At 45.6% G+C, this 13,696-nt stretch overlaps 1 protein-coding gene across 3 annotated transcripts in view; it reads left to right on the top strand.

Moving 5' to 3' along the window:
- Window positions 1-13,696, top strand: part of LOC111066363 — an 85,785-nt gene that overhangs the window by 7,502 nt on the left and 64,587 nt on the right. The window lies entirely within an intron of this gene.

Here is a 13,696-nt window from a genome sequence, read left to right as displayed (position 1 = left end):
TTGGGCATGCGATGTCAAAGAACAAGAGCCAAGAGAGCCGAAGCAGAAGGTGGTGGGCCAAGATGGCAGCGAACGGGCCCAGCCTAGTCTGACCCGACCTGGTTAGGCCCAAAATTAAATCAGCCTAATTACCATAGCATGCGTATGTGCACCTTTAAGTGTTTGGAGCATAACGCATCCATCCAACCATCCCGACATCCATCCATCCCGACATTCAGCCTTCAGTTTTACCGAGCCACCACCAGGCACCCATGTAGCCCCGTGACGGGGCCCCTACCTGGGTTCCTGGTGGAACTCATCTATAAGATAATGTACCACACTGTACCCATATAACATACCCCGCCCCCACTTTAGTATGCTATCTTAAATGTGCTCCTTTGATATTTCCTTCTTGGCGGAACTTGCATTTGAGACTCGTCTTGAAAAGTATTCTTGATTTATTGATGTTCTGTGGAACTACTCGTACAACTCCCATTTACCCTATGCTAGTATGTATACTCTGTGTATCTATATATTTCTCTATAAATCTGTGTATTCTCTACAAATCTACAATCTACTCGTACTTTTACCCACTGATCCTCTGATAGCTTGTAACTCCTAAACTAAATACCCCATAAATACCCCGTATAGGTGTTGTGATATTCAATAAGAACTCCCACTTATATATCTATCTACTATATAGCTACATATATATACCTATAAATGTATCAATAACCATACTATATATAAATATTTTAATTTTAATCTCGTTAATCAATAACCACTGTGTACTGTTATAAATATCTTCGCGAACTATCTCCGCGGAACATTTATGTGTATACGATTTCATAGGTTTCCATTTTATATTTTATTCTTGAGTTATTATGATATTTAATATTTAATTTAATTATCAATTTTGAAATTGGAATTCAAACATCTATCTGCAGATCAAAGCTAAAACAATTACGTATCTCTGTAGTTGGAATTTAAGCTTAGAATAACAGAAGATATTGAAAATTATTTCTACATTATTATTCTGTCTCTCCCAAGGGCGTTTGTGCTGATGCCACGAGCTCTTTAGATTTTAATCCAAATTCCCAGCTTTTCATTGGCACTTTACCTGAACTTTACCTGAATAAAACCTTTTGAACCTGAAGTGTCTCTGCCGCAAACATATTGTCTTATTGAAGTGGGTCTTCTCCTTCTTGAAGATGGGGAAGGAGAAAGCCCATATATATATATAGATGCGATTAGATGCGATTAGTAAATATTTTACCAACGGCAGAACACACTGACAGCAGGCACTTGGCACTTGGCATTGGAATTTAAGCCCAGCTAATTATGCTACCCAGCAATTAAGCAAAGGAGGCCGTGAAGATTCTGGCGAAAGGCTTTCGCGGCATTGACTTTTCTCAGCTTTTGAGCAACTCACACACGAACACAGAGTGAAAGTTACTCAAACAGGCGCCGACCCTCATAGATACTGGCGTACTTAGGAAAATTCGAGCTGCCATAAGTCCGGGCTGCCAACCTTTTGAAGCCGCATCTTATCCGGCAACATTGTTGACAGCGAAACGCTTTCCCACTTTGTAGCTAATTATGACCCAATTAGTCAACCAACGCGCCTCCGCCACCGCCTCAGCCTCAGCCTCAGTCTGCACTTTTATTCAATTCACTGTGGCTTAAATAAGTGGCTTAGCTGTGGGTTACAGCCAATAACAGCCAGTCGGGCAGGGTTGGCCGGGTTGGCCAGGGTTGGGTAAAGGCTTACAGTTTTTGCATCTTCGCTGGAGTTGTAATGCGACTTGATCGTTGCGAGTATCGTGCGCTGTGGTGTGTAATTATTTTTGATCTTTGTCTTTTTCCTTTTTTTTAATTGCAATTTTCGATTTGTGACTTATGGCTAAGGGTGTTTGCACCCGTGATATTATTGAAAAACGTACTCCAACCCGTAACTCTCATCTCTGCAAGTTCAAGAGGGATATACCAAAGTCTGTGGTACGAGAGCTTTCTTCTTAGCTTCCAGCCTACCCAAATGTATCGAAGGGTAATTTTTGTGGACTTTATCCAACAAGATATTGACCCCTGTGACTATGATTTGACCCCTCCCTCAAGGTCTGCTGCTCCACTCGATCATTGGCAAACGCCTCGCCTTCAGCGATTGATTGCTGCAGTTGGCATTGTGTGGTTGGGCTGGAAGCCAAAACAGCTTCGATTAAATGCCTAATGGTAGCAAAAAAGAAGCTTGCGGCCACAATTGGCACGCCACCCATCTGTGGAGCAGGATGTGGAGGAAGTAGCAGCAGCAGTGGGTGGCCTGAAGTCTTCCTTAAGTTTGTCAGTGATGCATGCGATGATACAGACACCAGCTGCTGCTCCAAGATTGCAGCTGGCCCTATGATTGTGCTAACAAATGGTTGAACAATGACAAGTTGTCCCAAAGGGTTGGGCCAGGGGACCAGGAGCAGAGCAGCTGCTCTCGGTATCGTATCGCTTGGTAGTTTGGTAACTTGGTAACCGGGCCAAGTGTCAGTGTGTCTAGTCCTTGTTGACTTTATGAGCGTCAATTTTTCAATGAACAACGGCCAGGGCCAGGGCCAGGGCCAGAGCCAGAGCCAAGCATTTGCACACAAAAGGGATGGATAGAGGGCAAGCAAGGGGGGATTCAAGAGTATATCCTGACTTTGCAAGAGATTTGACAGCATAATTAACATCCCAACCCATTCTCATGCCTTCAATTCCATTCCCGTTTCCCTATGGCCCGGCCTCAGCATTAACAATATCATTAACTGGGCCTCGACTCGGCTCGGCTCGACTCAGTTTGGTTCGGTCTTCTATTGGATTGGGTTTCCTTTGCTTTCCTTTCCTTTTTTTTACCCCGCGTTGCCTTGTTGCCAGAATGGACAATGAACCAACAGGCAGGCAGGCAGGCAGGCAGACCCTCCGACTCGGATACGGCACGTGAGCTGGCTGCCAAATGAGACCCAGATGAGATTCCATCCTCCAATCGTCCTGCTGCCTTTTGCCCTGCTCCATTCTCATTACCTGAAGTCCGGGGGGGCTTTTCGCCAAATTGTTAAAGGAAATTATTAGTTATCAGCTATTTTGCATATTTTGATTTACTTTTGGCAAAATCCCGATATCGCTACATATTGCAAATGGAGGATTAATCAATAAATAAAGACCCAGGAGCATTCATTAGTTGAAGGGAAAATATATTCCGCGGCTAAACAACAACATTCAAGTGGCGTGTTCCCTTCTGGTGTAGCAACCGTCAGAGAAGGATTGCTGGCTCAGGTGAAGTGTTTTTGCCACCACCTACTGCTTAAATTGAATCAAGACACAAACAGATAAGACGAGAGGAACTGCGTAGTCTGTGCCAGACATTGAATATTCACGTTTTATACATTGAATCAGTGATAAAATTTGTATGAAGTGAATGGCAGTCGACATCCGTTGCCGTCAACATCTCAACTCGTTCATTCAGTGTCTCAATTCGGAAAGTTGTTGAATGCCACACAGAACCAGCATCCCATCCATCCATCCACACAGCCAAAAAAGATACACACAGCATACACGCCACACCCCCTTTGCGAAAAGACAACCATTTACATCCACGTAGAGCAGCCAACACATTCCTCAGACTGTTCTGCTTTCCCAGGCTGCTCTACTTTCCCTGGCTGCTTTCCCAGGCTGCTCTGCTTTCCCTGGCTCCTCTGCTTTCCCTTTCTGCCTTACCCTGGACTGCCTTCGCATGCTTCTTAGTTATGCAAATCTCATATTTTGACAAAGTTTGCCGCGCTGCCTTCGTTGCTTCGTTGCTTCGTTGCTTCTTGTACTTAGTATCTGCATCTCAGCATCTCAGCACTCACTCGTATCTCTCAGATGCCTCTGTGTGTGTTCCTGTGTGTCTTTCTTCAGCTGTTTGTTGCGAATTCTAAAGTTGCCTTTTTGCAGGGAGTTTCGTTTCATTTCGTTTCATTTTGTTTTGTTTTGTGAACTTTTCATACTCGTACTCGTTGCTCCACGACAAAATATGACCGCAATACTCGTACTCGCGCTCAAGTCGAGCAGTTGCGTTGCCCATCCCATCCCACGAGAATGTTCCTGCACTCGATTTAAATCAGAAATCGAGAGAAACTGTGGGAATAGATCTGCTGGCTGGGGTCGGCAATCAACTGTTCACACAATCGAATCCGATTCAATTGACCAAACGGGCAGCTAATGCGAATGAGATTTCTAATCAACTGTGCGGCCCGGTCTTTGGTCTGTGGACTCCACTCCGCGTGCACCTGGTCACAGCAGAGAGCAGAGCATGGGGCAGGGCAGGGCAGCCTGGGTTCAAGGGTATGTTTGCAACGGGCGCGGGCAACAGGCAGCAGGCAGCAGGGAGTGAGCGATCATCTATATCCATCTACAGTACAGTCCACCATCCACAGTCCCATTGCGTAGGCCTCCTCTATTTCTCCCAGCTAACCCAGTAGGGTGTGGCTCATAGTCGGCGTGCCCTGCCTGGTCGCACTGTACTCGGACTGCTGGCGCGATGGCGACTCCGGTTCATTGATTTACTGACGCTAATTCCCGCCAGCACCGAGCTGGGAGCCCTCAGCTCGTTGCTGCCAGCACAGAACCGGGCGACCAGTGGACTCGGGACTGCGGACTTCTACACGGGCATTCAGTGGATTCAGTGGGCAATGCAAAAACCAAAGCTTGGCTAGCCCAGGTCCAATGTGTCCTTGACTACGTGGTCAGAGGTAACCATTGGGGAGCCCAAAACAGTTTCAATAAAATTAACTGTAGCTGTGGCTGTAGCTGGAGGCTGTGGGAGGCAGTCTTGTAGAGGGGGAGCAGGAGAACCAGTGGCTCCAAGGCACACAGGGCACAGTGCACGGGGAGTATACGGCAGCGGTGGCTGCTCTCGGAGGCGGAAGGAGCAATTGGCCGGAATGGTATTTGAAGTAAAACCCAGAAACGTGACGGGATTGCCAAACGGAGTCGCACGCATGTCACACAGCCACACACCGCACATGACACACACACACATATCCTCGTACGATGCGTGTGTGTGTGCCGCTCTGGCTGGCTTAAGGACATTGGCAAAGAGCGACAAAAAGCCGCGTTAAGGCCAAGGTGAACAACAGAAAATGGCGGTGGTAAGGGTGAGGGTGAGGGTGGCACGAAAAGAAAATGAAAATTAAATCACCGTTCTTGTCATGGAGTTTAAGTTCTGAACCCTGTACACTGAAAAGTGAACCCTGTACACTGGGCCCTGCCTTCCGTCATCCTTTGCTTCACAAATGCGGCGCTCCGTAGGGAGATTTAATAGTTCTTAAACCTTTAATCGATACACAGATTTGATTTTAGCATCTTTATTAAGTGAAATATTGGCGCTATATTTAACACATGATGTTCTACAGCCTAACTTGATTGAAACACTCAAATTAGCTGCCAGGGCAGCTCTTTTTAAGTCCCCTTCTTGTAGTTACCCTTCTTGGGATTCCATTCACCTTTTTGTAGTTCTCCTGCTTTTAGTCCCTACGCCAAGCGCTTGTCTTAGCCAAATACTCAGGATGCCAACCGTTTTCGGGCTAAACTAAATTCGTTGCATACATTTGTGCGATTTAAGCAAATAATTACATGCAGCAGGCATGCCCATTCCCCCCTTTCTGTGTGTGCTTAGAGGGTGTGGTGATGCTGGTGTGCCTGTCATGCCAGTCATTGTTGGCTGCCACGCCCCATTGGAAACGTTGCCTTTTTTTCCATATTCTGCTGTCAGTGTCATTGGAGGAGGTGCTGGCCGCCCTCTTCCCCCCTCGTTTGGGTGTTGTCGGTGCCTGGGCCCCCCCCAATCGCCGGTAACAGGAGATGGATGCTCCTTTTTGCTCCTCTGTGGCACTGTCAACGGGGCAACGGAACGTCATCATTAGACAGGGCAGACGAGCAGATTTTGAATTAAATTACGGCTTGGGTTCGCCTGATTTTCATTTGTTCTTCCAGGAATCCATATCGACACAAGAGTAAGGGCCAAATTCTACAGAAAGCAGAAAACGAAGAAGAGATAATAAATACATACATACATACACATGTACATACACACATACACACATACAAGGAGTATCCATCCCGTCCAGTCATCCATCTATCTAGCACATACTTGTTGGCCCATTCTGTTCTGTTTTAGGCCTTTATTTTGGTCAGTCGCATCATCGATTTTTGTCGCTTCACTCGGGCACACACACACACACACACACACACGTAAAAATGGTAACGGTAATAAATCGCCATTGAAATTTTTGTCGCTGAGTTTTCTCTTTTTCGTTTCACGCTTTTCGCTTTTGCTTTCGCTTTCGTTTTCGATACCCCGGCATTCGCTTAGGGTCCCGGGCATATATTCGTTCCAATATTTTCTGATAATTTTCCGAGCCTCAGAGACTTAGGGCTGGAATACAGACAAAGCACAGAATATATATATAAAATTTCATTGCCAAGCCTTCTTCGTAGCCTTGATTAGCGGGTATCGTCCAGTCGATTGTCTCGATTCTATTTACTTTCACTCTCACTTGGCCTGCTCTCCATTTCACATTGATTGCTGTGATAGAGCCCAGTTGTTGTTGCTGTTGTTGCGGACAGGTGGCAGCCCCAAGTCAGATATGATTTGTCCAGAGGCCAAAGGGGACAAACAAAGGTTCTGGCTTGGCCTGGCTGGCGGGCAACTATTTTGCCGCCGCTGAAGTCGAGCGATTTGGATTCAATTTTAATGTGATTTGTGGGTGGTGGATTGTGGATTGAGTTGGTGGAGGGATCAGATTGAATGACTGTTTGATCGACTTCTTCGAGGTGAATCCGTTCCGTCACATCTACGCTGGACTCTGGGGACGTGCCCCCCCTGTGAGTACATATTTTCGAGGTAAAGTTTCCCCCTTTGAAGTGCGTAAAAGTTATTTCTTTTTTCGGTGTCACACAACATTTATTGATTGCTATCGATTAGGCGTCACCAACTGGAAGGGGAAGGGGAAGGGGTAGAGGAAGGGCGTGGAGTGGCGTGGAGTGGACTGCGTGAAGCGTGTCTATGCCGCCAGATGCGTGAGCAGCGAAGCAGCCAGAGAGGTGGACAAGTGGCGAGTGGCGACTGGAGAGTGGAGAGAATTGTGAACGCAGCTCAGGGTCTAGCGGCACACACGCCTCAAAGTCCACACGGATACTCGTAGCCAATGGGGGACCACCGGACCCCAAAGGAGCTAGAGGGAGAGTAAAGCGCAACAAATGTTTTCCTTCCTGTTCGCATTCAAGAATTTTCCGCCACTGATCCCCCAGCGTCAGCAGCAGCAGCAGCAGCAGCAAAAGCAGCCGCTTGTTTTTCACTCCATCTCAGAAAATGTTGTTTTCCTTTCATTTATGACCTCGACGGCAACGACTGCCACTACTGCCCCAGCCCCAGCCACAGCCCCTGCCCCGAGGCTAGTTTCTCGTATGGATTGCGGATAGATTCAGAGTTCGTTTTTATTCCACAAATTGGAAAATGTTTTACTGCCAACAGTAAACCTTCGGTGGAACGATTTGTCGCATCACAACTGAAACATAATCTTGATAAATTTAATCATAATCAGAGCTGTTCTATCAAAGTCTTCAATTTGGATGCGTTTTGGTGCTGGTCAAATGTCAGAATGACTTTCCAGACAATCACTCACGATTTTCGTTATTGTGTGGCTGGGGCTGGGGCTGTAGGCCAGGGAAAGCATAAAAATATATTCAGTTCTCCCGCCCACCAGATGGGAGAGGGAACACAAAAGGAGCAGCATCAACACCTACGAGAGTGCACAATAAATCTATTATTAGCATGGGAAATTATGAGTAATTAAAATGAGAGTAGGAAGAAGGGTATTTGAAGCTTCGTGGCCGGAAGAGTGACAGCCTCCCGCTGCTGCTGCTGCTTGTTCTGGCTGATGTTTTGTTTTCGTTTCCGTTTCCGCTTCCGTTCAGTTACATCCACTTGTTGTTGACGCTGCGCGTGGCCTTTGTGTGTTTAGCGTGTGTGTTTTTGTGTTGACGCTGCGTGTGGCCTGTGTGTGTGTAAGCGTGTGTGTGTGGGTGAATGCAACTGTCGCCCGCCCACTTAGTGCTCAGTGGTCAGTGGTTCTCGCTGCCTGTTGCCTTCACCTGACAGTTGCTTTGACCAAACTCTCTGCCCACCTGATGCCTCTCATCTCGCATTATTACTTCTGCAGCAGCTGGAGCTGTTGTGGACAGTGCAACATTTCCCATTTCAATAAATCTCTTGTCTACAAGGTGCCCAAGGACTTGTGAGCTTACACTTACACTTCCCCTTTTGATACCGAGCACATCCTCTGAAGCGTCTCAGAAGGTGTCAGTGGCAAAAGGCATCAGTTGCAGGACCAGGATCCTTTGACGTATGCACAAACAGAGTGGGGGCGGGGCTTCATATGATTCTCGTATATTCATTCCGCCTTTGGTTCCCAGAATATCAGTTCCACTGCGACAGAGAACGAGAGAGTTGGAGTGCCATTCGCTGTGATATTTTTCAATTTTTCAGCTGTTGAGTCCCTCTGTTCAATGATCAATGATGGGCCGAATGTTGATTAATTTGTTACGCTGCCATTTGAGACAGAAGGGACCCTGGCCCCATCCAGCGCCTGACTCTTCCCAACTTGCGCAGAAATTAATTACAGGATTATGAGACAATTTCATTGGTCAAACGGATGCTGCCCCAGCGCACAAGGCGATTCCAACACCTCACCCCCAAGGACAGAGACGTGGCCTCGAATCCCCATTTGTTGTTGGTTCAATTTTCACATCTCTGACATTTGTGAACCTTTGCTCTGGTTTTGGTGCTGTTCGGGATTAACATTTAATGGCCAAAGGTCACGCACATAGTGCGAGGGAGGCAATGGTTGAGGGGGCGAGTAGGTGTGGCCTCTGGCAGTCCCAACGGATCCCCCCCACCCAAGAGAAAACAATACCGTGAGTGGCAGAGACAGAGAGACGGCGGCATTCCAGTGGCATCTCTGCTAAATTAAGTGCCCAACTTAAATAACTCGAATTAAACATTAATAGCGTACTTAAAAGTTTCTCTTCGTTTTCGTTTTTCCTTCCTGTTTTCCTCCTGTTTTTCTGTGTGTGTGTGCTTTTTCAGCAGTTTGCTTTTATTAACAGATTGCTGAACTTTCTAAGCTATCTTTAAGGGGTAAGGTTTCATTAAACCTTTTGTTGTTTAGACAGAAACCGGATTTTCCCAAGTAATCGATTTCGAACTCGATTCCTGGCGGCACAGTTCTGAATTCGGGCTACTTAAGAAGGCATTTAAAACTTAATTGTTTCCTCGAATTTCCCATTGATTACGCAATCAAATCAATTCCACGTAGATTAAAAGGAGGCAGAGGCAGAGTGCTCTGCTATGCTGCTGTGCTGTGTGCTGCAGATGATTGGCCACTGAAAAGGAATTGGACTGCTGGAATTGATGACTAAAATATGGCAACACAATTGCCATGGCATCATGGCAGGAATTATTACCCAACTAGCTCTACTTTCAGCACAGCTTCTGCTTTCATGACAGCTCTAATTGATACCTGAACAATACTCCATCTCTCTCTCTCGATCACTCAACTCTCCCCTTGGAGTGCTCAGCGCGGATTAGTGTCCTGCCCCAAACTGAGCCAAACGGAGCCAGAGACTAATTCAATAAGACAAATGCTGCACGTCATTTCAGTTCCAGGAACGACAGAGCACGGCAGACAGCGTGGCGGAGGAGCTCAAGGAGGAGCAAACGCAAGTGCAGTGCGCTTGAATTAATTTAAGCATTTCCACGGCTCCGTACCCAGCAGCACTACGCTGCACAGCGCTTTCCTCAATGAGTATTTGTCTCTGGCACTCCGGCCACCGCCTTCCATCCAGCTGCTCGTCATGTTCCATCGGCTCGAGATGTTGTCAGCTTAAGTGGCGCATTTGAGGCGCCATGAAATATGCAACAGCCTGCTCAAGTGCGCTTCAAGTGAGCAGAATGAGCATGCAGTGCAGACATCCGTGGTCCAGGCACCTCTAAGGGCCCCCTCTCTCCCTCTCCCAGTGGAGGGACAGGCCATCCACAAGCCAAGTGCATAGGCCATTGCTTTTGAATGGTGATTAATATGTTAAGCACATACCTTGTCCACAACTGCGATTTCAAAAGTGATTTGCACGCCGCTCAAACGTGCCGCACGGATGCGGATGCGAATGCGGATCCGGACAAGCTGCTGCTCTGCCGCAAGCCCCAAAAGCTGGAGATCAGTGATGTCAGACCAGAAACAGCATGTGGAAGAGAACGATGATGAAAGACGATTTGAAGGAACTCATTCGGAGCGCTGTCTGCTGACATTTAAATATAAATTAAAAAGTTACGCATACGACATGTGCGCCGGCAAAGGCAAAGGGGAAGGGGAAGGGACTGTTGCTGTTGGGTTGGGAATACGAATAATTTGGAGTAACAGAGACATGAAAGCTAAGCAACCAAACCCTTACCCCACCCCCCACCCCCCACAGGATAACTAAGAATAAGGGAGGAGAAGGCATACATGTGTAAGGAAGGCTGTGGGCGGCATGGCAGAGGGGGGCTGTGGGGGGGGTTCTGTAATATAGCGGGACAACAATGGCGCCCAAGTGGCGCCATCATTTCTTTTCTCTTCCTTAATTTTCTCTCACAAATGTTTTTGTTTTATTCCCTCTTTTTTTTTGTGGGGGTAGGCACACAAATGTCTGAGTGTGTGTGTGGTGTGTGTGTGCGTGTTTGTGCGTCTTGGCCTACCCCGACGTGTGTGTGTGTGTGTATTGTTGTGGTTCTGTTTTATGTCGCGTAGTGTAATTAAAAACTTAAATTAAAGGGGAAAAGAAAACAGTGTCGAACAAAGACTGAAACTTGGGACAAATGTTTTGGCTTCGTCATACAATATACATATAATAATATTAAAAATAATAATTATAATTATAATACAATAAGCAGAATATAATATAATATTATATATATTAATTATAATATAAAATGACAACTAAATCAATTCCAAAACAAATGACGGAACATTGGAAAAATTACTGAAATAATATATAAGCCAGAAGCCAAACTTTTACCTCTTGGGGTTCACGTTGCTCCAAAAACAACAAAAGGAACTGATTTTTGTTTCAAACATATTTTACCTGGTACTCAAAGTGGAAGTTCGCGTAGAGGGAAGCCTCTACGATCAGTTAAAGTAAATATATATTCGTAATCAGCATTAATCGCCGAGATGATAGCCATCAACTCCGTCTATCCGTTCCGTTTGCGCCCTAGTTCTTGGAGACTAAACTGATTTTATTTGCAGTGGCATCTCCTGAGATATCTAGTCTGGTGTCGATCGAATCATTCCCATCATCCATCCATAGATCCTCTCTTGGGCATCAGTGTCGACTCCAAGCTGGACTTTGACTGGACTTTGCTTTGCTGCATGGCTTGATTTTAATTGAATATTTATGGGCATATTCCCATAGCCAGCTGGTTGTTGTCCAGCCAATGAAACAATTTGCATAGGAAAAAGGAAAAAATGTACTTTGTGTTTGGACACGGCCATTGGAGCTCCTCTGGAGATGAGCACTGGAAACAATGTTGTGGCAAAAAATGTGAAAAATGCTCCTTGTGAATTCATTCATCCACTTGTTGATGGATCCAATGATTGGTTTAATCAATTAAAATAATCAGAATCAAAAACTTTAAAGGCAAAACAGTGGACAAATTAACATAAAATATAACAACAAAAAATGTATTTACGAGTTTGCACAAGACCAAAAATGCATTATGTATGTATATTTGATATATTTTATGTAAATATTTTTGATAAGAGTCAATAGCCTGGAAAATAAGCCCATAAATATTCAATCAAGGCGAACTGAATGCACTCGTTTTTTATGAATGGAACATTTACAGGCAATTGAATAGTAAAATTAAAAGAACTGAAATGAACAAGTCAAGTTTTTTGGCATTCGATTCGTTTAATCAAATGCGAGCGCATACCAAAACAAATACTTAAATGCTCAGTCACGGCTCAGGCCAGGCTGTTGATAATTCCACTTAATGTCGCTGCGAATAGCTGCAGCAGAGACGCAGGCACCCCCCGGGGCCCCAGCACAACACACAAAAGACAAATACCCCGAGATAGAGCTAGAGCAAAAAAGCAATCTCATCATCGACACTTTTTTGCTATTTATTTTCATTATCTTTCCACGAACTAATCAAATGACTAAGAAAAACAAACAGGCAACAGACAGAAGAGCTACAACAGCAGCGACAATTAGACGGGGGAAGCTGCGGAACATAATCAACAGCCGCAAAGTTGAAATTGAAATCAAATTGACAAGAAGAGGGCTAGGCAGGCAGCTAGCTAGCCATGGTACGGGTACGAGTAGGCGTCAATAGATGGGGGTTCTCTCTCTCTCTGTCTCTCTCTCTCTGTCTCTGTCTTTGGCAGTGAGTAGAGTAATCACGTGGGAGCCAAGCGGGCCCCATGGCAGAAGCAATAGCCATCATTAATAAAGGACACTTTCCATGGCGAGTCCTAGGATACCCTTAAAGCTACTTTGACTATTCGTTGGTATAACAGCTCATGATACAGTGTTCCGATAAAGCTGCTAAGACTGAGGAATATATTTATATATAATATTTATATTTATATTTTTTATATATTTATTTTTGTATTTATATTTATTGTTATATCAATTATCTATGGGTACATATACTCGTACTTTCTAGGGTGGCAAAGGCTTTTCTCTTGTGTGTTTATTTCTGTATAGAAAAACGCCAACAACAGGATTGGCATCATTAAAATGCAATGCATCAACGCGCGTTTGTCTGGGTGTATGTGCGGGGGTGTGTCTGTGTGTGTGTGTGTGTGTGTGTATGGGTGGGCATCAAAGTGTGCCAGTCTTTGAGTGTATCTGTGCGTGTCTGTTATTGTTATTTGCCATCATTTCCCAGGGGCTCTGACACGGTACTCATAATTAAACGCATTTTGTATTTAATTATGAGACGACAAAAACCTCAGAGCCAGTACAGCCTTGCCGTGCCGTGCCTTTTGTGCTGCTTCATCCTTCATCTAGCTGGACATGCCCATTCCCTGTTTCCCTTTGCCGCCTCCTTGGATGCGGAGCCCTCACACATTTTTGCATAATCATTTTTGGATTCAAGCGCAAAGCCCTCAAAGCGATTAGTTGGCCAGCTATTGAAGCAGCACAAAACAGTTGCCGAAACAGGCTTCTCAGTGCCTCAGAGATGGGCCAATAGCTCAGCGTAAGCTGAGAGGTGGCAGGCGGCCAGGCGGCCAGGCGGCCAGGCGGAAGCAGCAGTCCGAAAAAAAGGGCTCAGGTTGTCAACCAGGGAAACAGCAACAGCAGCAACAGCAGCAGCAACAGCAGCAACATTCGTCCTTGTCTAACAATTAAAGACACTCTTAAGAATGCCATGAAAAAGTTATGTATGTCCCATCCCCCCCATCTCTCTCTCTCTAGTCATATTCTCTTTTCATTGGCTTTGTCCTTGCCTGAATCTGTACACGAATATTACATAAATATATCATTTGATCCACAAAGAAACTCTTGCTAAACGCAACACACTGGCACTTATCATGTGCGTGTGCGTGTGCGTGTGTGTGTGTGTGGGCCAGCATTTATGGCACACGTTTCTGTGCGTTCCTCTTTTAGCCTT

Source organism: Drosophila obscura, unplaced genomic scaffold (assembly GCF_018151105.1).
Source record: "Drosophila obscura isolate BZ-5 IFL unplaced genomic scaffold, ASM1815110v1 contig_165, whole genome shotgun sequence".
Lineage (NCBI taxonomy): Eukaryota > Metazoa > Arthropoda > Insecta > Diptera > Drosophilidae > Drosophila > Drosophila obscura.
This window is presented reverse-complemented; position numbering and strand designations above follow the sequence as displayed.